The following is a 23,948-nucleotide window of genomic DNA, read 5'->3' on the forward strand; positions in this document are numbered from 1 at the left end:
GCCCTTTGCCTGGTTTTAGGATGGGTAATATTAGGGCCTGTTCCATCGAGCCCGAAAGAGCGCCGGCTTCATACGCCTCTTGTAAGTCCTGTAGAAGTTGTGGGGCTAATATGTCTGTGCATTCTTTATAAAATTCAGGCGGAAGTCCATCGCTGCCTGGTGTTTTCCCGGTGTGTAGTGAGGTTACAATTCCCTGCATCTCTTCTAGTGTGAGTGGGCAATCTAGCATTTCTCGCTGTTCTGTTAGGTTTGGTAGCCCTATGTCTTCCAAGGTTTCTAGTGTGTCAGTCGTTTTCGGATGTGTTTTATCTTCATATAATTTGGTGTACAAATCTTTAAAGGCGTGGTTGATTTCTGCCTGTGAACCCCATATATGCCCACTCTCGTCAGTTACTTCTGCTACCTCCTCCCTGTTATCTAGTCCCCGGACTAACCAGGCCAGAAGTCTGCCTGGTTAATCACCCTGTCCATGGATTTCTCAGTGTACCTTGTAAAGCTGAAATCGCCAGGTTTCTCCCAGTGTCTCATGCATTTTAGTCTTAATGACATAAGGGTGCTTTCTTTGTTCTCGACTGGTATTCCCCTTTTTTCTAATTCTGTGATTTCAGCTTCCACTTTTAAGTTTTGGTTTTCTAGGTCTTTTTGGACTCCGCCTGTGGTGGCTATCGCTGCTCCCCTTATGACCACCTATTAGGCCTCCCACACTGTGCTGGTGGCTGTCTACACTGCCTAGATTAAGTTCGAAGAACTGCTCTGTTCTGAGTCTCAGGCTCTCCCTGAAGCTGAAATCTCGTAATGATTCTGCACGCAATTTCCATGTGGAAATGGGTGTACAGCGGTTTGCGAGTGCCCATTGGACTATCAAGGGGGAGTGATCGGATAGGGTCCTGCCCTTGTATGATGGCCCTACTATGTTCCCCAAATGTTCTTTCACCGTGAAGACATAGTCGATCCTTGTGTATACTTTGTGTACACCTGAATAGAATGTGAATTCTTGCTTACTGTGGGTTCAGCCATAGCCATATTTCCTGTAGTTCCAGGTCTCGGGTTAGCGTCTGTAAAGCTTTGGATGGGAGGGGGAGGGGGGTGGTTTCTGTGTGTGATCTGATCTGTCCAGGACAGAGTCTCTTACGCAATTGAAGTCTCCTCCCCAGATCCAGTGGGCTCCTCTATACACGGACAGGACAGAGTAGAGCGAGTGGTAGAACGTGGCTGCATTTTGGTTAGGTGCTTGGTGTTTATTATGCAAAATTATTTTTTATCTATGTACCCATGTTATAGTATGATCCTGCCCTCAGAGACTGAGTATTTATGTAGGATTCTGTGTGGCACGCCTGGCGCGAACCATAAGAGCACTCCTCTTGCGTAGTTGCAGTACGCTGAGCCATATCCTTTTCCTCTCCATTTGCTGTGGATGCGTGTCTGTTTGTCTAGTGTTAGATGGGTTTCCTGTAGTAGCACGATTTGGATGGCTTTTCTGCGTAGATAGGACATCACTCTCATCCTCTTGATATAATAGTTTAAACCACGTACGTTCCACGTGGCTATTCTCAGGTATTCTGCCATTAGGTAATTGTTGTTAATTTGTCGTTGCTGTCATCAGAGATCATGATCTCTCATCTTGAGTGCCCGGTTATGTTGCGGTACAATTGTTTATCCTCACAGTTTATTTTTGCTTTGCAACTTGCACCGATTATGCTGCCGTGTTCTTTTTCATCGGTGCCATCGTGTACCTCCTTGTCTCTACCGTTTTTTCTGCCTTTTTTGCGTTTGTGGCCTTTGGGCTCCTTGCAGCCTCTTGTTTTTGCGAGTTCTCCATTGAAGAGTTGTTTCCCCTTGTGACTTTAACAACAAAACGAAAACATAACGTCGAACTTGTTGCCCATTGGCATGATTCTGTAGAGGCGTCTCCACCATCTTCCCGTTGGTCCTCAGGGAGTCAGTGGATGAGTACGCAGGGTAATCTCAGTTCATTTTGTGTCAGATGTGGGGTATAGCCCGATTGGGTCCGGAAAGTGGGGATGGGGTGGTCTAGCTTTGATTTACCGTTCACCACCATACAATCGTGTGGGTTCTTGGTTTAAGTTTGATTGGGTTGGGTTGCTGAGCTCCTGCTTTCTGTATACGTATTTATGATGTCAGTAGCGTTAAGATCTGGGAGGAGGGCTGCTGATCGATTTTTTGTTCCGCACGTTCCTATTTGGGTGGCTCTCCTGGAGTTGGCCTAGGTTATGTTCGTCCATCCCGGAATTTATTGCTTCTGCGGTCTCGAAGAATAGGGATTTTCCGTTGTAGAGTATTTTCATTTTTGCTGGGTAGAGGAGCATATATTTTATTCCTTGGTGAAGTAGTCGTTTCCTTGGTTGGCACATATTGTGCGCATCGTCTCTGTACTTGTATCGTATAGTCTGGGTATATTGCCAGGGTTGCTGTATCTCTTTGAATTATATCTCCCAGCCTGGAGAAGGTCAGTATCTTTTCTTTGTTGCGATAATTGAGTATCTTTACGATGATTGGTCTTGGGGGGGCTCCTGAGGAGGTTTCTTCATGAGGGGTCGATGGGTTCTTTCTACTGCGAACCCTTGTGATAGATTCCCTGGCCCTATTTCCTGGAGTAGTAGATTTTCTACATATTCTGTTGGGTCCCTTCCTTCAGTTCCTTCCGGCAGGCCTAGTATCCTGATGTTGCTTCTGCCTGCCCTCCCTTCTGCGTCTTCTGCGCGATCTTGTAGTATTTTGAGTTGGAATGTCAGCTCTTGGACTGTACTCTCGAGTACTTTGGTCGTGGTGGTGGTCTGTTAGTTTTTGTTCTGTGCCGCCCACACTCCTTGTTAGGTTGCGCAGGTCTTGGCACAGAAGGCTCACGTCGCACTTTATTTCTCCTATGTGTGTTTCCATCGAGGTACACATGGCTGCCATTGCTTCCAGGATCTTGTTCTCTTGTGCATTTTGGCGTGCTTCTGACTTGATGCTCTCCGGTTGTTCGCCTTATTGTGGAGGGTCTGCTATAGGGTCTGCTTTCTTTGTGTAACTGTCCATTGTCGCCTGTTAGGGTTGTGCTATCGCTGGTTTCTGGTGTGTTACTGCTTTTCTCCTCCCCTACGGCATTTGGGATCTGGGCGGTGGTCTCTGTTCCTGCCGCAACACCCCCAGGTTTATTGGCATCCTTGAGCTTAGATTGTGCAACACTTGGGGGGTATTGGCTTCTGCTGGATGGCGTGTCTATATCCTGGGTGTTTCCAGTTCTCCCCTAGTTCAATGTCTTGTGTGGGTTTGCTGTGGCGCTTTGATTCCTGCAGCAGTAGGCTGCTGTCTGTGAGGGTTTATGGTAACCTCCTTGGTTGCTTGTATGTCTTCTCTCTGCCGTGTGTGTTAGTAACACAGGCACTGCTTACTTAAAACTGGAGGGGGCCTTTGATAGTCTGCTAGTAGTCAAGCTTTTGTTTTCCTACTAGAACGTATGCAGCCATAACTTGATGGTGGTGCTAATACTGCATGTGCACTTCTTGTGGCTGGGCTACGTTCACTGTAGTGCCTTGATTCCTCCGGCATTGGGTTGCCATCTGTGGAAGCCTATAACTATCTTCTCAGTTGCCTTATTAGTCCTCTCGCGGTGTGTGCTAATGGCACGGGTGCTGCTTGCTTGGTCTGGAGAGGGATGTCTGTAAGTGCTCCGGCTGTTATCTTTTGCAGGAGCTTATGCGGGCGCAGCCTGACGGTGGTGTGTCACTGCGTGTGGACCTCCCATGATCACACTCATATGTCTCCAGAGTGCTTTCTGTTTGGTGTGTGTGAGGGGCCGTATGGAACCAGTCAGGTTGCCTTGACAAGTTCGTAGGCAGCCCTCATTGGGTGAGGTGAAAGTTAATGAGGCTTGTCCGTGTGTATATTGGACATTAGGCTGTCCGTTCGGATGCACTCTTTGGGGCTGCAGCTGCGGTTTGTGTTGGGCACGTTGACCGAGGGGAGTCTTCTGTTGGCCGCTGCAGTTGTTGTACAGAGTGCCTTGTCTCGCAGGGATCCGGGGGCACTATGGCAGCGCTCGGCTGGGTCCGAGCCACCAAAACTGCTCAGTGGATTTCAACACTCTGCGCGGGTGTTGTCGCAGTTGCCCTTCTCTCTTTCTGGGAGGCAGTGAATCTCTAGTTGGTGTCCCGCTGGTTGTCGGACTGACTTGCTGATCCACGGCTTCCAGTCAGCCAGCGTTTCCCTTTTTCGTTGTCTCAGCGCCCTTAAGTACCATTTTGTGGGCTCATCCTCGCACCTAGTTCAGTCGTTTTTGTCTGGATTAATCGCCATTCCCCGGGTTGAAAGAGGTGCGATATGTGTCGCTAGACCTGCCAGACCATTAGCAGCTGTTTTCTCATCCAGTCGTCTTCATTTACTGCATATAGGATCAGTATACCAGATCAGGCAGGAGAGCTCAGCAAAGGCACGTCTACTCTACATGCTGGCTGGCCACGCACCCTCCAGCTGCTTAGTGATAAGCAGGCAAATGGCATCCCTGCTGGGTTTATCATGTGTCTTTGATGACATTCTGCTGCTCACTCAGTACTACCAGGAGAACCAACTGCAAAGTACGTCACACAATGCATAACTGTGATGCTTATAAGTAATATTTACATAAATTATATTTTCAAAACAAGGTAGGACTTTTATTTAGAAACAGTACTTCAAACGACAGCAGGACATCTATATCTATACCCACACATCTCAAAATGTTCCTATGTAGTGTACAGTCCAACCAACTCTACGGAGTTAACCAACATTTTAAATGACCTTAAACGCAAGCTGGCAAGATCCATAGCCTAAACCACACCCACAATGGTAATATTGAGCTGGAGTGGAGTTTGGGGTATTTTGAACAATTGCACAAACAGCAATGATGTAAACAGTATGTAACACTTCATTTGTTATAAACGGGTGCCTGCATTGTACAGCTACAAGAATGATGTTGCTTCCCACACATGACTGTTGAGGTTCGCCCTTATCCATTACTCCACAGTGAGAATGCACAACCAAATATTGCAAGAACCGTCTCCAACTATCTTTACTCTACTGAGGTGTTTCTGCCCAGGCAGAGTTTACAAATTTCACTTGTGATTTTGCCAGATTTTAATGGCGTTCCAGCCCAAGGGACTGGAAGTACATCGGCTGCAGCAGGTAACTTGCCTTTTTTTCCATTTTGACCCTGCTAACACCAGAGCTGAAACCAAACCATAAGAAGGTGGTCGAGTTATTTTTATTAAACATTTGTATAAGGTGTGCCTGTATCACTTACATATATTTCATATGTTAACTTTACCATTTGACAGGCCTGGATGTCAAATCGAAATGTAGTTATGTTACATTAATATTCCTGACCAGTCTAGGTGCTTCTGATCGAATGACAGCAGGCAATTTGTGAGAGAAACCAGATGTCATTGAAAAAATTCCTCATTCCAACCTTCTCTCACTTGTGTCCTGTCGGCAGAGCTTATGTTCTTATCACTTCCTCCAAAAGTTTGTTTCAGACTTAACCACAAGTAGACAATTGGCCATAACAATTATCTCTATTGAATTCAACTGTAGAACACACTGCTTTCTACAAATCTTGGGCAGCAGAGATCTGAAAACACTCTTTCAACTAACATAACATAGAAGATAAAAGGCTTGATTTCATATAGAGGAAGCAATAACCTAATCCCTGCAACCTTAAAAACGTTCTTATAATTTTATGGAGCCAAAATGGGGGACAAAATCGGGGTGAAGGGGTGTAGTTTGGGTAACGCGGACAGGGTTTGTTGAAGGGGTGGAATCTGGTGATGGTGCGGAGTCTGGCAGAGGTTAAGTAAAGGTTGGGGGATGCATGCACTTATTTGGGCCTAGGGCAGCAGAAAGCCTAAATATGCCAGGGGAGAGACAGGGTGATGAGGGTGGCAGGCAAGTGATTATGGATGGAAGGATGGGGGAGGAGGTGATGGGAATTGGGGGGCTTGGGGAGACAGTTGAGAGGAGGGCTGGGGGGGGAGGGGAGTTGGGTGTGCAAAGAAGTTGGGCACGGTTTCCTGGTTAGAGTTCGAAATCAGGTTGGTAGAACAAATTGAGATGGTATACACAGAAAAATGGGGTGACGAAACCGAGAAGAACATGGAGGGGAATGAACAACTGTATCTGGCATGGGTGGTGATTGCTTGAAAATTGGGACTTGGAATGTCCAGGACTAGGTAAAAAATTGAAATGTAAACGCATGTGGGGGCTCCTGAAATGACATGGGGTGCAGCTGACTCTGATACAAGAAACCCATATGGTACACAAAGACTTGGATTTGCTCAGGAGCTGGTGGGGAGGAACGGTGGTCGGAACATCTTATTCAAAATACGCAAGAGGGGTGTCGATCTGGGTAGCGGCGGGGGTGCCTCTACAGCTAAGCAAGGTGATAACCGATGAAGCCGGAAGAACAGTGGCACTTCAGGGTTCATTGACAGGCAGAGACATCTGTGTGATCAACTCTTATGCTCCCAATGTAGATGACAAGGAATACTTCCGTCAGTGATGCAACTGATGGGATTATATCGAGAGGGGTTGTTTATATGGGGTGTGGTGGTGATTTTAACTGCCTTTTGAATCCTAGCTTGGATGGCACAGGGAAATCAGGTTTACTGAAACAGCAAGCAGCGTCGTCTTTACGGAAGATAGCAGAGGATTGGGACTTAGTGGAGTTGTGCACAGAGTCTCATGGGCGGGATCGCGGCTATTCCCAATTTGCCGGTTTACATGGATCCTATTCATGATTGGACTATATGTTTGTTGGGGCGGAACATTTCCGCAGCTTTAGTGGAATGGAATATTTAGGACGGATCCTCTCGGATCACTCGCCCTTGGTGACTACCATGGAAGGGATAGTTCGGAGGTCATCACAGAACTCCTGGGTACTTTCGGTCACAGCTCTGGAGGATGGGGCATTAAGGGGGCATTGAGGGGAGAGATGTTATATTTCTTTTTATTAATGAAGGTTCGGTGGAAAGGTGGGGAAAACTTTGGGAGTCTTTTAAGGTCACGGTTAGCGGAATGTGTATAGCTAAATCAATAAGGGTCAGGGGAACTTTGCAGGAGAAGTTGCGGAAACTAGAAGGGGAGATAACTAACTTGGAACAGGAAATGGTGGCGGGATGGGGTAGAGGGACGGAACCAACCAACACACTGGCATCTCATTGGGAAGCACAGGACTCACTTTCCAAATTCTAAATTCAGAGAGACATGCAGATTTGTAGCGAGGGAGATAAGGCGGGCGACTATTGGCCTGGCTGATCTGGCAGGAGCAGCCTCGGCATACCATAACTCAAATTAGACGGGAGTCTGGGGAATTAATCGCCACACAGGCAAGGATCAATGAAGCCTTCCAATACTTCCATCAATCCTTGTACACCACCGAGGATACTTACTCGGATGACGATGCACGTTAACTCTTGGACATGGCACAGTTACCGGTCCTGCCGAGCGATGTCCGGAGGAAGCTAGAAGAGCCAATTGAAGATTTCAAAATATGGGCGGCACTACGGGCTACAGGGAAGGGCAAACCTCTGGGAGGTGACGAAGTCCTGGTGGAATCTTACTGCAGGTTTGAGGAGCTACTGGTTCCCCGAGTTAAGAAAGTCTATGATGTGGCCTTTAAGACATGGATTATCCCAGACTCAACGTGGGAAGCGATAATAACGGTCCGATTAAAAGGAGCATAAAGACCCTGTCGATTGTAGATCCTATCGCGGATTTCATTGTTGAATGTCGATGCAAGGGTAAGGTGTTGGGTAAGGTGTTGGCTACCACACTATCTGAGGTGGCCCCACGACTGGTACATCCGGACCAGTGTGGATTCATAGGGGGACGGAGCACTACAATGAATCTCCACTGTCTGCACCATGTGATGGACCAGGTTTGGGATTCTCGGGAGGACATAGCATTGGCCTCCTTTGATGCCATGAAGGCCTTTGATTCCGTGTAGTGGGAATGGTTTTTTTGAGTGTTGGGGGCCTATGGGTTTGGGGACAATATATGCTGGTGGCTGCAACTCCTGTACAATACACCAATGGCAAGAGTGAAGACGAATGACTAGGTTTTGCAACGATGGGCATTAAGTAGAGGGATGCGGCAGGGATGCCCGGTCTCCCCAATATTGTGTTTGATGGTGGTGGAACAATTAGGGAGGTATCTCAGGACAGAAATGGGGGACGCAGGCAACTTGGCAGTAGGGATACGGCATGTGATCTCCCTATATGCTGACTACTTGTTTCTGTATGTGGGGAACCCGCTAGACAACCTACCAATTTTACTAGAAGTACTGAGCAACTTTCAGAAGTTATCTGGCTTCCGCATCAGCACAGAACCATCGTTGTTGTTCCCATTAGGAGATCTCCGCAGTAAGGCCATTACGGTTTCGTTTCGGTATCTGGGCATCCAGATTTTTCACAGTATCGAAGAGAGATTTGTATATAACATGGGTAGGGCACTCTCAGGGATAGGGGACTCGGTCCAATTCTGCAAGAAACTGCCATTATCATTGATGGGCAGAGTATCATTATGCAAAGTGGTCATCCTCCTGAGACTCGTTTACTATTTTACCAACATCCCATATACCATCAAGAAGGTCTTCTTTAAGATGCTAGATGAACGGGTTGGAGAGTTGCTGTGGAATTTGGGGAGAAGGAGGGTCACACTAGCAACGCTGCGATGTCCGCGACAAGAAGGGGGCCTTAATCTGCCGAATTATGAGTGGCATTTATGGCAGCGCAACTGCAGGCAGTGTTGATGTGGGCGGATGCCAGGGGAGAGCTGGTGTCGGGTTTATTGTGGAGCCTCCCGACCCATCGAAGTGGAGTGGAATTACTGTGGGGGACCGTCGAGGTAAGGGGAGCACAATTGTATTCCGGGTAGTGCGGGAGACTTGGAAGAAACATTTGAGGAGTAGACAGGTGCTGGGGCTCTATAGAGCAAATCTACTGTAGAGCACGGATTCAGGGCTTCGGTCTGCTATACGAAGAATGGGGTTCCTGGGGTTGATGGAAAGGGGGTGTGATTCGGTGGGGGCTTTGTTTAAAGAAGGAAAGGTTATGCCGTTTGAGGAATGGAGACAGCGATATGGGATCTCTAGAGGGCAGTTCCTAGCCTATGCGGCAATGGTTAAAAGCTTAGCGAGAATGTGGGCGGGCATCCTGGAGGAACCCCCTACAAACGCATGAACGCAGGTGCTGCTGCCGCAGGGGGATGGGAGGGCTAGGATCTCTCGAATCTATCAGACAATGTGTGGGCTGTTTCCCTTGGAGGAGCTGGCCGTTAAGGTCAAGTGCGAAAGACACACACGAGAACAGATCTCAGAGACAGATTTGGGGGGCAATGTGGGAGTAGATCTGAAAAGTCTCAAGAAATGCCAGATTTCAATTGATACAGTTCAATGTCCTGCATAGGGTATATGTAACTCCCGTGAAATTACACGTGATGAATGCAGATTGTCTGAGATGTGGGACAGGACTAGCAGGGATCTGGCACATGATGTGGGGGTGCTCAGTGATTACAGGCTTCTGGCAAACAGTAGTTTCAAAGATCAATGACTTACTGGGCTCCAGTTTTGAATGCACCCAAAGAGTGTATTTATGGGGGTTATTGCCAAGTGGGAAACATCACAAAGTGCGGAAGCGATTAGCACAATTCATGCTAATATTAGCCAAAAGGAAGGTACCATAGCATGGAAGAAACACCAGGGTCCGTCTTAGGTGTAATGGATGGAAGATACCCACAGGTGGGGAATGGCAGAGCTAGATATCCTGCAGCGAATCCGAGACCCGATGTTGGAGGATGGGGTGGTGATGGATTGGAGCCAACTGTTAAATGAACTACACTCTTCAGCTGACTTGAAACCCCACTGAGTACAGGAGGTGGTGTTCGCATAGCTGGAGGGAGAAGGCGTTAAACGGGAGGGAGAGAGGAGACATGTGGTTGGGCAAATGAGATGGATGGAAAAGTAATGGAACCAGGGTGATGAATATACACTGTTATACCCTAGCTGGGCTCTTGTATTTTTGAACTAATGACCATGTTCTGTAACTGTCAACCTTACACTGTGATTCCTTGTATACAAAAAACGAAAATGTTGGATAAAAAGCTGTTTAAAAAAGAAAACAATGATATTCAGTCGCACTTGGTAACCTGAGTGAGCTTCCCTTCCCCAGGTTTCAAAGTATATTCGACTCAAATGTTCAACAAAAGAAACAAGGAAATCCAGAAGTATGATAGTCTTAGTTCAGTTTGTGGCTCCTTCCATGGCAAAGTAAATGTCTGTCAACAAAATTCAAACAACATTAAGTTTCGCTTCTTGGTGAAAATAAAGACTTTCCACTTCATCAAAATAGCACCAATGTCATTCCTAGCCACAATGCTTTGCTACAACTTCCCATTATCCAATACCACAGTTCTTGGTTAGATCAAAATGGATACAACTTCTGCAAATGTTCATGAAACTTTTAGTAAGGCACTCTTCCTCTGAATCTTCCATTTTCCAGAGGTGCATCCTCTTTGCCTCTTTTGTCTGTCTACAACAATGCGCCACCACAACTTCAGTACTTTGTAATTTTGAACAGTTTTCATATAGAACAAGATGCACTTTCGGGTACTTCAAAACCTTCAAGTAAGCAAAGCCCCCTTCCTCTGAATATTCTCTTTTCCAGAGGGGCAACCTATTTGCCTTCCTTGTCTGTCTGCCACAACAACAACCCAGAATTGCATTAAGGACACAGTTCTCTCTTCTTCCTATTGGCACTGTAGGTTGAGTGAACTTCAAAGGAACAATCACAAGTAGCAAGCTTCCCTTCACCAACCTTGGCTTTGACCCTTTCCCGACGGTTGGCCAGAACAATTACCCAGAAGCTTTGTTGCCACTCTCTTGGGTTCAGGTAATGCTTGAACATGCTTATCTTAGACAATGCTGATGTTCTATTAGGCTCACAGTAACATTTGGACTGTTCTTTGGCTCTATGAAAGGCTGGTTCCAGTCTTAATTGGGGAAATACCTTGTTCACTCTTGGCTTGGGCAATGCTGGCTCTCCAACTTAAAATAATGTTTCAAACACTGGTCTTCTCCTCTTGGCATTGCTGACTGATTTAGTTAAGATTCAGAGTTCACCCTTCCTCTTAGAATCTTTTATTAGGCACACACAACCAATTCATGTGCTTTGCAAGGTTTTAAGTTCAACAATGCAGTTTCACCACATTTTCTCTTCACGCGAATGAAAGGAAGAATACTTGGACACACACGAGTGCTACAATTCAAGTGTTCCATTGTCAAACACTTAATGGTCAACTTTGCATCACTTCGATTCACACGCAAGTGATTATTTTATCTGGATAGATTTGCCGGCACTGTTCATACTAGGAAACAGAGTGCCTGGTTCAACTCACCAGCTTCTGTGCTCCATTCCCTGCCTGATGAACAACTTCTACGACTCATATCTTCACTTGGGACCCACACCCTTCCTCGCTGAAGGGATCTCTGGTCCGGCCACTGAATTAAGTAGCCCCTCTCGTTCTGGAGTCTCACAGCTTCATGGCAACTTCTCACCACTGTCTCTGACACACTTCCTGCTGCACAATCTCAGCAATTAGGCTCACATGGGGAAAGGCAGTGTTCCTGCATGCCTTCTGCTGCACAGCCTCTGCACTGGACCATCACAGGACAACCTTCTGAAATATGCTGCATCAGAGTCCCGGCATACCTTTGGTTCTCCCACTTCTGCCTGGATTGCCAACACAGAACCTTCTTTCTTCTGACTCTGCCACTGCTTCATATACTCCAGTCACAGCTCAAACTTCTAATTGCCTGGTACCTGAGGGGGGGCCTTTTAAGCCTCTCTGCTTCCCTCAGGTGTGGGCTCTCAGGCTTAATTGCCTGACTACTACTACAACATGCCTCCTCAGCCCTCATCCTCGTCCCAGTACTAATGGGATTATGGGACTTGCAGTCCTCAATAACCAAACCAGTTCTTTTTGGCAACTTTTGGTTTTTAAGGGTACATTTATTTCCCTTAAAGGTATTTACGGATTAATCATCAGAATGTATTGTTAAAGAGGAAGAGAGTTTATTTGAGGCAACATTTTTAAAGTCCCTTCCTTTATAGCTTTGGGTGTAAGGAGGATTTTTATCCTTTAGTGCCTCAAATGGTCTTTCTGTTCTTAGGGTTTGTTCAGGTGTTATATCACTTGTGCCCATAGTAGCCACAGCTTTTATATGGGGTTTAGAGGGTTTGGATGCATCACAATGGGGTTTAGATACATCATATGATAATAGGCAATTACCTGCTTTGGCAACTCAAAAAGGTTGTCCCTTATAAATGACAAATACTGTGTCACATCCCAAGGGATCTCCTCGCCGCCCTGTTCCCTGTCTCCTCCCAGTTGATCCTCCCGCAGTACACCAACACCAAGGTCAGGATCAGGAAGAGTCTGCCTTTACCTGGCCACATGGGAGGAGACTTTAGGCAGGTGTTCAGTGAGGGATCCATATGATTCATTACGGTACTCATAACCCACAGACTGTTGGGACTAAGTGAGTGTGACAAGAGGACACCCCATATACTTCCTCCAAGCCCATTTCCAGGTAGAGTGGAGAGACACCAACATTTTTGGTCACCCCACTATAGTCCCGAGAGCCAGGCAGGAGACTTTACTGCAGGCAATAGGTTGTTTAAATTACCTAAAAGAAATTACAAGTGGAGTTTAGTGTTAACATTTTCCATTTTATTGGTGGTGTGATGAATCTGGAGGTTTTGTCCCTTCTTCCTTGGGGGGAGCCACCTCCTTTGAGACCAGGGAGGTTAGCCCGCTAAGCAAAACCATCCCTAGGGGTTTCGGAAAGCAGGATCTCTGGGAGTGACTCCCCAACAGGGGACAGGGACTCCCATTCCGGTAAGGAACTCCCTACAACTGAGACATTGTCTGCATATATGGGAATACTAGAAGTGGATCTGGCGGTTAGCTGTGGAACTCTGGCCTCTCAATGGGCTTTAAAGTTAAAAACACACCTTTAGTATCTGGTAGCAAGAATAAAAAGACTTTTCCCCTCTTGAATAGAGGAGGAGAAGCGATATGCAGAGGCGAGCATCCGACATACCAAGAGGAGCTAGCAGTGGCATGGAATAAGATCCAAAAGGAGGCCCAGAGGGATACCCAGAGAGAAACCAAGAAAAAAGCCAGAGAGAACGGGAAACATGGCCGAAGAGGCACAAGGCTGTGCGCAGTCGACAAGGCTGAGCCGGCAGAGAAGGAAGGTGTAACTACACGGAGGACGTGGTGGGCCCGGAGCCCAGAAAACAATGCAGAACCTGGCGAGTGAGAGAGGAACGAGTCCCCCATTGCACTATGCGAAACCAGGGAGAGAGAAAACATAGCGGCGAGCAAAGAAACACTGCCGCTTGCGTTCAGGAGAGGACGCTGGCGAGGATGCCAGTGTCACCGGGTTGAAGCCTCCTCGCTGGAGCAGGACCTGCTATGGTGAAGTTACGTGGGTTGCTCACAGTAGAGGGGGGCACAGAGAACAGACCCTGTGAACAGGAGAAGGAACAAAGTTTAGATCCCTATGAGGAGCTACCAGGTCCAGAAAGGGAGAAGCACAAAAATAAGAGTGGTAACAGGAGCCCTAAAAACCTGAACCTCGGAATCAGTCAAACCGCTCAAAGCCACACCAAAAAACCAAGAGTAAGATATACTACGAGGGGATACACATACTCCTAGGAATCAAGCCAGAAACTGGTAACATGCCAACCAAGGGAGCTAAAAGGGTCCTGTAAAGCAAGTAAGGAATCATCCCAAAGGGAAACCAGAACCCAGCAAGGCTTGAGTCTCGTGGGGAGAGATCCACATAGTTTGTCGAGGAGGGTTAAGGAAATATCCCTGCATTTACAATCACAGACTTTTTTGGAACTTGAGAGTTTATGCTATATACATGATGAAAACCTTTTCATTGTTTGGAACTCTGATAAAGATGGACACAAACTGAAGTCCAGGGCCCCGTCTCTTATTATATAATTGTTGGAATTGAAACTCCTGGAAATACTGAGAGATGGCAGAGTAAAGAACACAGAGGGTAGCTTATATTACCCGCTTTCCCTTATAAATTGTTTTTATAAGTAGTAGGGTGAGTTTAGAAGTTAGGATTTAAACAGAGGACAAGGTTTATTATTTTCACTGATTTTGATCAGCAGTTTAGTTTGTTAGGTAAGGAGCTTCCCCATCAGCAATAGGGTCAGTAAGGCCATTTTTTATGTCTTCTGGTCCAAGTCTTTTGTTTGGTAAACTACAGTATCTACTAAATCTCACACATACTAACAAGTAGTTTCACACACATGTAGCAAAGAAGGAAAAGGGTAGGAGTGGGATGCTAAAAAACAATCAGGGAGAGAAAGGCTAGAAGGGAGTGCAGTGGACCAGTACTAGTTGACTATGCATAGCCACAACTTCCTAGTAAACAGATCAGCAATAATATTGTATACGAAGGCGGAATGAAAAAGGGTCCACTGTTACCAAGGTAGTGATGATGTAACTTCACAGGACCTGACAGCAGACCAAGAAAGATCAAGCCAAGTGCTCGGTTCGCTAGGAGGGGCAGTGTCCCAGTGGTTTCAGTGTGCCCCTCGCAACCCACACCAGCTGCAAGTTAGGAGGTAGAAAGTGGGTGCAGACTAAAATGGGAGGAAATGGGTAAAGGGGATGGTCGCAGGCGAGGAATGAGAAAGGCTGCAGGCGGCTGGAAGAAGGGGGCTGTGTAGTAACTGGTTAGGAGCATGTGGACTTTGAGGTTATCTGGAAAGGCTTTCTCGAGCAGATGGGTCTTAGCCGCTCATTGGATTCATCTATAATTCTCTTTTAGTTTAGTCTATTATTCTAGGTTTCCTGTTCACCTTCATGATTCCTCCCTTTGTCTTCCTTTCTATTTTCTCTCTTTGTCTTTCATCCTCTTTCAGTGTTTCATTCTCTCTCCCAAGTATTTTTATTTATCACTTACATTCATCACAGTATTCATATCTTTCTTTCTTTTTCCACTACCTTTATTTAATTCCATCCATTTATTTATTTTTTCTCTTACTTTCTCATTTCTTCCCAACCTTTCTTTAAATATTATTCTCCATTTCCTCCTCTTTGTCCTTTTCACTTACCCGCTTTCTTTTCTTCTTCCGACTTTCGTCACTTGCTATCAGTTCACATATCTAGTGGATGCTGAACTAGAACGTCTGATAAATAGCACTAAAACCATTGACAGTATTGTTTCTTAAAATTAATATGAACCGTGCTTTCTCTCCATAAACAGTGTTACTAGTGAAATCACAAGGCAGCCCTTCGTACTGTTCGTAGCAAAGTATTCATAGTCTCCCAACCTGGAATACGCTGAAGACAGGAAGTCTTGGGTCTGAAGGAAGTCTAACATATATGGCAATGGTACACAGCGTAACAAAATATTTTCCCTGTTCCTACTAGTTGTTGTGCCTCTTTTCTTTCAGCATCAATGGACAAGCATATGTTCTCCAAACCAGCATATAGGACTATGTACTGTCTACATGAATTAAGTTTGGAAAAGCCCCTGTGGTAACTTATGAAACAAATATCTAAAAGGTAACTGTTTGTTGATTGTGTTACAGTGTGCATGGTTCTATGCAACTAATTCAGTTCAGTGGTAAACATTCCAAAAATATATTTAAAAAAAAAAGAAATATGTTAATTTATGTTGGAGAAGTGCAAAGAATGTGCTGCCACTCACAGGTTATTGCTCTGACTTTGATATCTACTGACAGGAAGTGAAGTTGGTCTTTTTTTATTGAAAGAATATTGACAAATATTTGTTTGATTTGTAAGATCTTCTAGTACATCATCCACTATACGATTGCATACATAAAGAAAAGCCTGATAAAGTCTGTGTTCAGGGCAAAGGAAGAAGACTGAATACTTTCTAATATTGCCAATTCCCATTCGCATCCATTTTATTGGGATTCTAACAATAGCTGGTGCTTCAAACGTTATTTAGACAATTCAACACCACCCTTAGTACGCTCATTGTATAATAAATTCAGGTTTTATATTCTCCCTCCATTTAGCCTACTTAATACCTGGGATTCTTCCTTATCTGATAAGTGCCCTTTTGTGCATCTGTTAGGGAAAAAGTAACTATTTTGTTATTAATGTGCCCTTTTTACATAAAACTCAAGTGATTATACTTAAGACCAATGTTTGTCAGGAGGAACAGCTGTAGCACGACTGATGCTCTTCTTCAATGTAAAAAAAAGGATGATCTAGCGCAAGTTAATTTGGTCACCAAGTATATTTACAGATCGTGGCTGAAGAGGAAAATTGACCTGGATACTTGCTTGTGAGGTTAGTTCCAAAATATTATTCTGCGTTTAAAGGATATCCAATTGTTTTCATTTTAATGACCACAAACTCCCCTTTTGCATTGCATCCCGATGGTTAAAGTTTTAATGCTTTTTTTTATTTATGAAAAAATTGCTATATATGGTTCAACAACGAACCTTTACAAACATTAAAAACAATCAAAATAGTTGTAATTACTCAAAAGTTGTAACATATATGAGTGTTTTTCATAAAACATTTCAGTCAATCAGCATCAGTCACTGCATTACGCTGGACCAATACATTTTCTAGTTGAAATAAAATGTTTGCCAGTGCTATAGTGAGTTTAGTGCTATCACCTCTCATTGCTCTAAACCAAAAAGATTTGCATGCTATTTCCAAAGCCACAAGACAGAATTCGCCCAAACTGCGTTGTCTTAGAGGGTCAAGCTTCGAACAATACACAACCAGATGTTTTAAGGATTATTTTTGCTCTTGTAAGTGACAAAAACGACAGTAAGGAAAGCTAGATTCTACATCACGTAGCTTATAATGTACACGTTCCAGCGTAGGCAATGGATTTCATTTGAATCGCATATACATATTTCTAATTTTCAGACAAGGACATTTCACAATATATCCTGGCAGAAATTGTCTTTCTATCTGAAAGAATGCATGACCACTGTAGGTTTTATACACGCTGTTGGTGTCAAAGGTCTGGATCCAATCCAAATCAAATAGCTTTCTCTTAACATTTGGAAGGCCCAGCATCAGATCCTCAGAGGATGCATTGATACCCACAACCACTTGTTTCATTTGATCAGAGAATGTCATAATTGATTTTACATTACCATTATATAGAAGAACATTCAGATCTTGATATAGTGAGTTCTTAACTGGTGCTACCATTCTAGAATATGTTGATAGTTTACGCCATGTTGCTCTTGTTGATAAAGAAGTTAAACTAAGTTCATGCCGCAGAATTGAATTGGGAAAGGCCATCGCTAGACCCAAAGTTTATTTTCCATAACAGGCCCTGCAGCCTATCCAAAGCATCATCCAAGTTCATTAAACATAAATCCAAGCCATACAGTAGGATTGGTTCAACTTTAAGCAAGTAAAAGTCTATCAACAGTTTGAGAGAAAATGTACAGTATTTGCCATGGACAATTCTCATTTGAGAGAGTAATGGGCGAGATTTATCTTTCAGCTCCTTCAGCCACTTTTTTAATGTATTAGATACAGTCAGCTGATACCCTAAATAACGCATAGTTTTTGCATTAGGGATAATAGATCCAACTAAGTTCCATTTACAAGTCTTGATTCGCTTCGAGTTGGCAAAAACCACAGCATTGGATTTATTGGAATTGGCTTGTAGATTATGATCTATGGCAAATCTTTGGAAGGCATTCAATTTCAATTGCAGACCTGACAGAGTTCCGTCAATTAAAATGATATCATCTAAGAAGCAAAGCCAATCCAAATGGATAGAACCAAACGTGCAGCAAACATTCTTATCTCTACCCAGAGCTCATCTATATCCACTATATAGAGATTAAAAAGCGTTGCTGCCAGATTACACCCCTGCTTCACTCCCATCGAGGTAGAAATAGCCCCGTCACTGCACCCTCACGATTAACTCAGACTTGAAAAGAGGTGTTTGTGTGGAGAAGAGCAATTAGGCGTACCAAACGTCTTGGAAATCCCATTTTCAACAGTTTGGCTCATAGTAGATTTCTTATTACAGCATCAAAGGCACATGAAAGATCCAAAGCAGCCATATATATGGGGCCAGTAACAGTGATATTAGAAGGGGACACCAAATGGGCAAGTACCACTACATTCAGCGAAGTGCTCATGTTTTTTCGGAACCCTACTGCGCTTTCGCAAAAATATTGTTAATTTCAATACGACTCTCTAGTTGTTTTAATAGCAGAATGGTAAAGATTTTAGCTGTTGAGTCCATCAGCGCAATGGGCCGATAATTCTTTGGATCACCAGGTTCCCCTTTTTTGTATAAAGGAATGATCAACACATTACACCAAGAATGGGGTATATCTGCAGTACTTAGAATATATTCAAATTCCGCATGCAAAACTACCGCCAAAATTTCAGGTCTGATTTAAAAATACACAATGGCATCCCATCAGGACCCGCTGCCTTTGAATTTTTAGATTGACCAATTGCCCATTCGATGTCCTCTATAGAAAAGGTTATATCATTACAATGTATGGAATTTAACAGCATATGACTGGACAACAAAAAAAGACGTTGGTAGCCTAAATGTATTGTATATGAAGGTTCCGCAGTGATTACAGATGTCATACACATCACTACATTTATTTAAATCTTTTAACATATCCCAAATATTGCAAACATCACGTTTGCAAATTAGAGCAAACGTTTTCTGGTTTTTGGCACAATCTTCAGGTTATGGCAGGCTTTTTTTTTAACGATCTTAACAACTTGTTCTTAATGGTTTTGTATCTTGCAATCTCAGAATTGAACGGTTTGTTATGCTCGATTACCTTTTTCTGTGCAGCCATTGTCAGATCTTTCACATGTGCCCTAATTATGTTCACATTCCAATATTCACGCTCATAAAAAGAGCAGTCGATGTCATCACTACGCTTCAAGTCTCTGTTGACTAAATAACACAGGCTTCTACATAATTTAGGGGACCAATGGACCGAAACAGATGACCTGAGCATCTGCATCAAGGCAGATTCTGATTTAACTTCAATTAATGCATTACAAACAGACACTACTAAACTAATAGGCAAGTGATCACTATATGTCACAGGAGCTACCAAGACAAGTTTAACCATTGGTAACACATTACTTGAGATGAAAAAGTAGTCAATACAGGAAGAGGCATTCCCCCGTGTACACATTATTGGCGCCACGACAGAGCAGAAATTGACCAAATAACATCAATTTTCAAGATATTGAGTCCATGACCTTCCTCTGAATAGGGCGGCGGAGATGCAATTCTTCAAAAAAGGTAAAGTATTTGCGTCAGCTCTAGCAAGACAAAGTATTAAAATCACCACCAAATATGATGAAATAGTCTGGGTTGACAATTGCAGCAGCTTCGAAAACCAAATCAAGCAAATCAAAATATTCATTGAGTGTGAATTTTAGAGGATTGAAGTAAATGCATACCACCCAAGAACACCATTTGAGATACTTTCAAAAGTTGATACTCGACTGCCAGAATATTCTTCTCCAGAAATGTTCAATAAAATAGCCAATCCTCCTGAAGGTCTCCCACTCTCCCCCATGGCAGCAACTTGTGAATATGTTTCAAAACTATCCACATAAATAGGGTTGTTTTTACATTGTTTCCTGAATGAGCAATACGTCAGGAATATCTGCCTTTTTACAAAGGTTTAACCACGCCTTTAGATTTTCATATTTGCAGCAGTTACCTGAGGTAAATCTGAATGAATCTTGCTACGTCGGTTTTGTAGATTTGGCTATCTCTGCAATTGTAGTTAACAGAGGAGCTAACCAAGCCATTATTAGCAGAGTTACGGGCTAAAGCAGCTAACTGCGGCATAATAACAGAAGTTAGTGGCCCTAATGCTGCCATTTCAGCAGGTAAAGGCTGGACTTGCCCAGGAGGAATCAGGGGGGTATCTACGTATGCTTCTGCCTCCATCATTGAATCAAATAACCGAATAGAGAGACCGTACTCCTGCAAGGTTACTCTCGTCGACCAAATTAGGTTTAAGATGTTCAAATAATGTGTTCCACAGATCATACAGTGGTTGTTCTGGTTAGAGAGTCTTATCCACTCAATATCATCAGAGATAAGAGTCCTTAATTGGGGACAATTCTTAAAGGAGCTAAACAAAAAGGAGCGGTTTATTCTTTTTTGGCCCTTTTTTACAGGGTCTCTTATCCACCCTAAGATATTTAACGTCCCGGTTGGAACTACGCCGTTTAACATATTATCCGCACTACTATTAACTGGATGTGAGGGTACCTCATTAACCATACCTATACCTATGGCTTGGGGGTCATTTCTCACCTTGAGTTGACAAAGTGCCTATCGCTGCAGGTGAACTAACATTTCTGTCAACAGGCAATCCTACTTTGCAACCATTTGGAATTGAGAAACCCACTTTACAGAACTCTCCGTCGAGGAATGCGGTATAGCACAATTACAAGTTTTCTTCCATACAGTAATTGGAAAAAACTGGCTGGTATGCGTTGTGTGTTTTTTTCTAGCGCTGTCTGCACCTCGAGGGGCGACCAACCTAAAACTTGTTCATTGACTTTTTTTTGCGAATTTTTTTGAATTTCAGCGTTCTGTGATGATAAAATCTGCGAACTTTTTTGGGACTTATGTTTTTTGGAATGATTTCTCATTGCCCAAGCCCATCTTGGTTGGCTATATTTAGCATTTTTTTTGACTCATCGTTCATTTGTTCTAGATCTATATGTCGGTCACTCGTAAATTGCGGACCATCAGAACTGTTTGTCTTGATATCATTAGATCTTTTGATGATTTTTTTTTTTTTGTAGAGCATTCGTATCTAAAATGTTCTTTTTTTGGGAAGGTGCTAAATTGGCTCTTTTCATTGCTCTGGCATGTTAGAGTTGAAGTTTGCGTGAATATAATCTAAGAACGGGCTCTTTCTTTAAAGTTAGATCACCTGAAGTCTTACAAGCTATGGGGGACCCTTCGGCTTTATTGATTTCTTCCAAAACTTCAAGGAGACAGGAGGGGCTACTAGGATTGTCGCAAGATTGGGCATTATCAGGAGGAGGAAAACAAGCTTGAGGTGGACTTGTTCCAAGTGTTTTATAGCAGCTCGTAACTGTCATAAGAAACCTAAAGATATCATCTAATTTCAATGAATGGGAGTCCAACTTCAAAGCATTTAAGTTTACAACTTCATTTAACAGGTGCATATCACTCTCTTTATACCCATCAATCTCTATAGGGCCTGCGGCAACCGCTTCTGCATATGTTCCCAATGCAGTATTCAATATGAATCCCATCTCCAAGGTTTGAGTAGCTTCATTTTTCCCAGCAAGCTCAGTTGGAATAAGAACATTAGCCTGGATGGGCTTGTTAATCTCAGAGCTCATCTGCGCTAACATGTAGCCCTCGATTTTGCTCATCTTCACATTTTGTTCCACAATGAGATGCATCATATTGTCGATAGAGCCATGCGTCCTCTCATGCCTTTTGTCAAGAAAATGTAACACCCTTGACATTACCGGAAACTCAGTGAAGTCACCATTACCTTTTGAGGTCCTAATGATTTGCTTTCATCTTCATCGCCGCCAATGAGATAGATGGGAACCAACCGTAAGGCTGATAAGGGGCAACCCCTCATTATGATTAGCCGTACTCGCTCGAAGTAAGACCAGCGGACCATTTGGGGAACTCGTTGAAATATAGCGGGGCTGTATTGAGTCATGGTCATATGCCACAGAAGGGAGATCCAGAACCCGCACCTGCAGCGTACACCCACACAATGCTTTCCCTTCTAAGAGTATCGCCGACATGGGCGATGGCCGAGTCAAGGGACCACGACAGCGCTTGCTCCATTCAGCCTCAACAACAGGTGAAAGAATGGAGACATCGGAATTGCAAACATCCGGCACTTTTAGCCGAATATAGTCCTGAACAATCTGGCTTCCTTGAGCCACAGACTTACATGATACATCACTTGCAAAATTAGTTTTGTACCCCAAAGAGTCAACTGGCTGCTCCAATTGATGATAACTAACAGGAGAAAGATCAGATTGTACAAAATCCAGATTGCTATTGAGTGCAACCGCCAAAGATTGTTGGGCATAGGGAACTGTCTCTGAATCCATGGAACGCCCCATATTACATACAGATTCAGGAATTGGCAAGTAACTAACATCGTTCGAAGCGCTCTCATCTGAGGCATGGAATTGGATTGGGGCAGTAAGGTTTAAACTGGAATTGACCTGTTTGCTATTCAAGCATTTACCGCTTCGCAGGCTCCCGACCATAATTCCAATATACTTGTGGATGGCGATGGAAAAAATCTAAACACAGCACACCTTTCTGTGTAACAAATGCTTTGACAATTTTCAAGCTATTACCACACACCAAGATTTACCAATTTCATTTCACTCAAATAAGAGCAATAATCTGTGCCATATTTACCATTTAAAGCATAGATTCAGTGATTAGAATTCACTGCGCCTAATGCTGCCACACTGAGCAACCCAGCAGCAGCTCTAGCTTCTGCTCACTTCCTGCACTAAATGACTATAAAGTGAGTTGGGTAAGTGACTAACAGCCTGATTCATGGAATTATTTGCGTGAAAAATGCAGATTTGCGCGCCTTTCTGTCCGAAAATCCCTGTTTGAAGTATGGGGAATTTCAGCCACACAACAGCCGCAAAACTGCCCTTCCACACAGGGCTTCACAACAGCGCATGCACAATGGCGCGAGCTCTGGCCTTTTTGATGAAATCCGGGTCAGGTGTGCGAGGGTGGGGCTTGCAAAGAATGCTGGAATTTTGAGTTAGCATCGCCGTTTGCACAAAACAGGCGATTCCCTGATAGAAAGGTCCTAGCTAGGAGGAGTCGGCAAAGCCGAATGCTGAATGCAGACAAGGGGGATTCTGGTCACTGTAGTTCAGTCAGTGCAAAAAACAAGATGTCATAGGCGCTCAATTATATATAGACCAAATACGGCAATGAAAAAAAAGTCAGTGGAACAGCCGCAAAACAGCCCTTCCACACAGGGCTTCACAACTTTTAATGTTACATTAAAAGTTGTGAAGCCCTGTGTGGAAGGGCTGTTTTGCGGCTGTTCCACTGACTTTTTTTTAATTCGGATGTTACTACTGTGATGATTTTCTTTTTATTTTACAGTTACTTTTACCTATGTTTCTTATTGTGATTATAATCTATTGTATAGGTCCATTTATTGGCTTGTATACTGCCTAATGACTTTATATCCAATAAAGGGTTGAGGTTGATACCATTGAAAAACAACAATATACATGAATTAGTAAATTTAATAATTGCAACATAACGCTACAGAGCTGAAAAATGTTTCCCATAGTCAAGTCCATTATTGATACATTTTAGCAACGGTAACAAAAGCCATGGCACTATGCTAGGCAGCAGAAACAGTTGCAGCCCCCAAGAGAGGAAGAGGGATAGTTGTTGGTGTCATTCAATTTTTTATCAAGTCTGTAAGGGGATACTGGTATTTACTTCAATGTATACATACATTATTTTGTGACCATTCCCTTTTAATGAGTAACAATAGAGCAGTGCAGATACTGATGGTCCCATTAAGTTTATGAATAGATAACTAATTGTATTCACATAATCCCTCGGAATCCCTTCACCTACGTGAAAACTCTTGCTTTACAAAGAAGCGATAAGTGCCAATACTCCTATGTCAAATCTTTCAAAGTATAGATATGTTCATCAATTGTAAAAATGTCACTGATGCAGCCAAAACCATGCTAAAGTTCATTGAACTCATTAGCAGGAAATGTAAGAGGTAGCCAAAAAGTAACACCTAACTAATCACATCTATGAAAAGTCTAACAAAAAGACAATACAGTAT

At 43.7% G+C, this 23,948-nt stretch overlaps 1 protein-coding gene across 2 annotated transcripts in view; it reads right to left on the reverse strand.

Annotated features, from left to right (window-relative positions):
* Positions 1-23,948, reverse strand: part of NEMF (nuclear export mediator factor) — a 1,733,781-nt gene that overhangs the window by 1,082,668 nt on the left and 627,165 nt on the right. The gene's annotated exons all lie outside the window — the stretch shown is intronic.

The sequence above is a fragment of the Ambystoma mexicanum genome, chromosome 14 (assembly GCF_040938575.1).
Source record: "Ambystoma mexicanum isolate Mex_15411 chromosome 14, UKY_AmexF1_1, whole genome shotgun sequence".
In the NCBI taxonomy this organism is placed as follows: Eukaryota; Metazoa; Chordata; class Amphibia; order Caudata; family Ambystomatidae; genus Ambystoma; species Ambystoma mexicanum.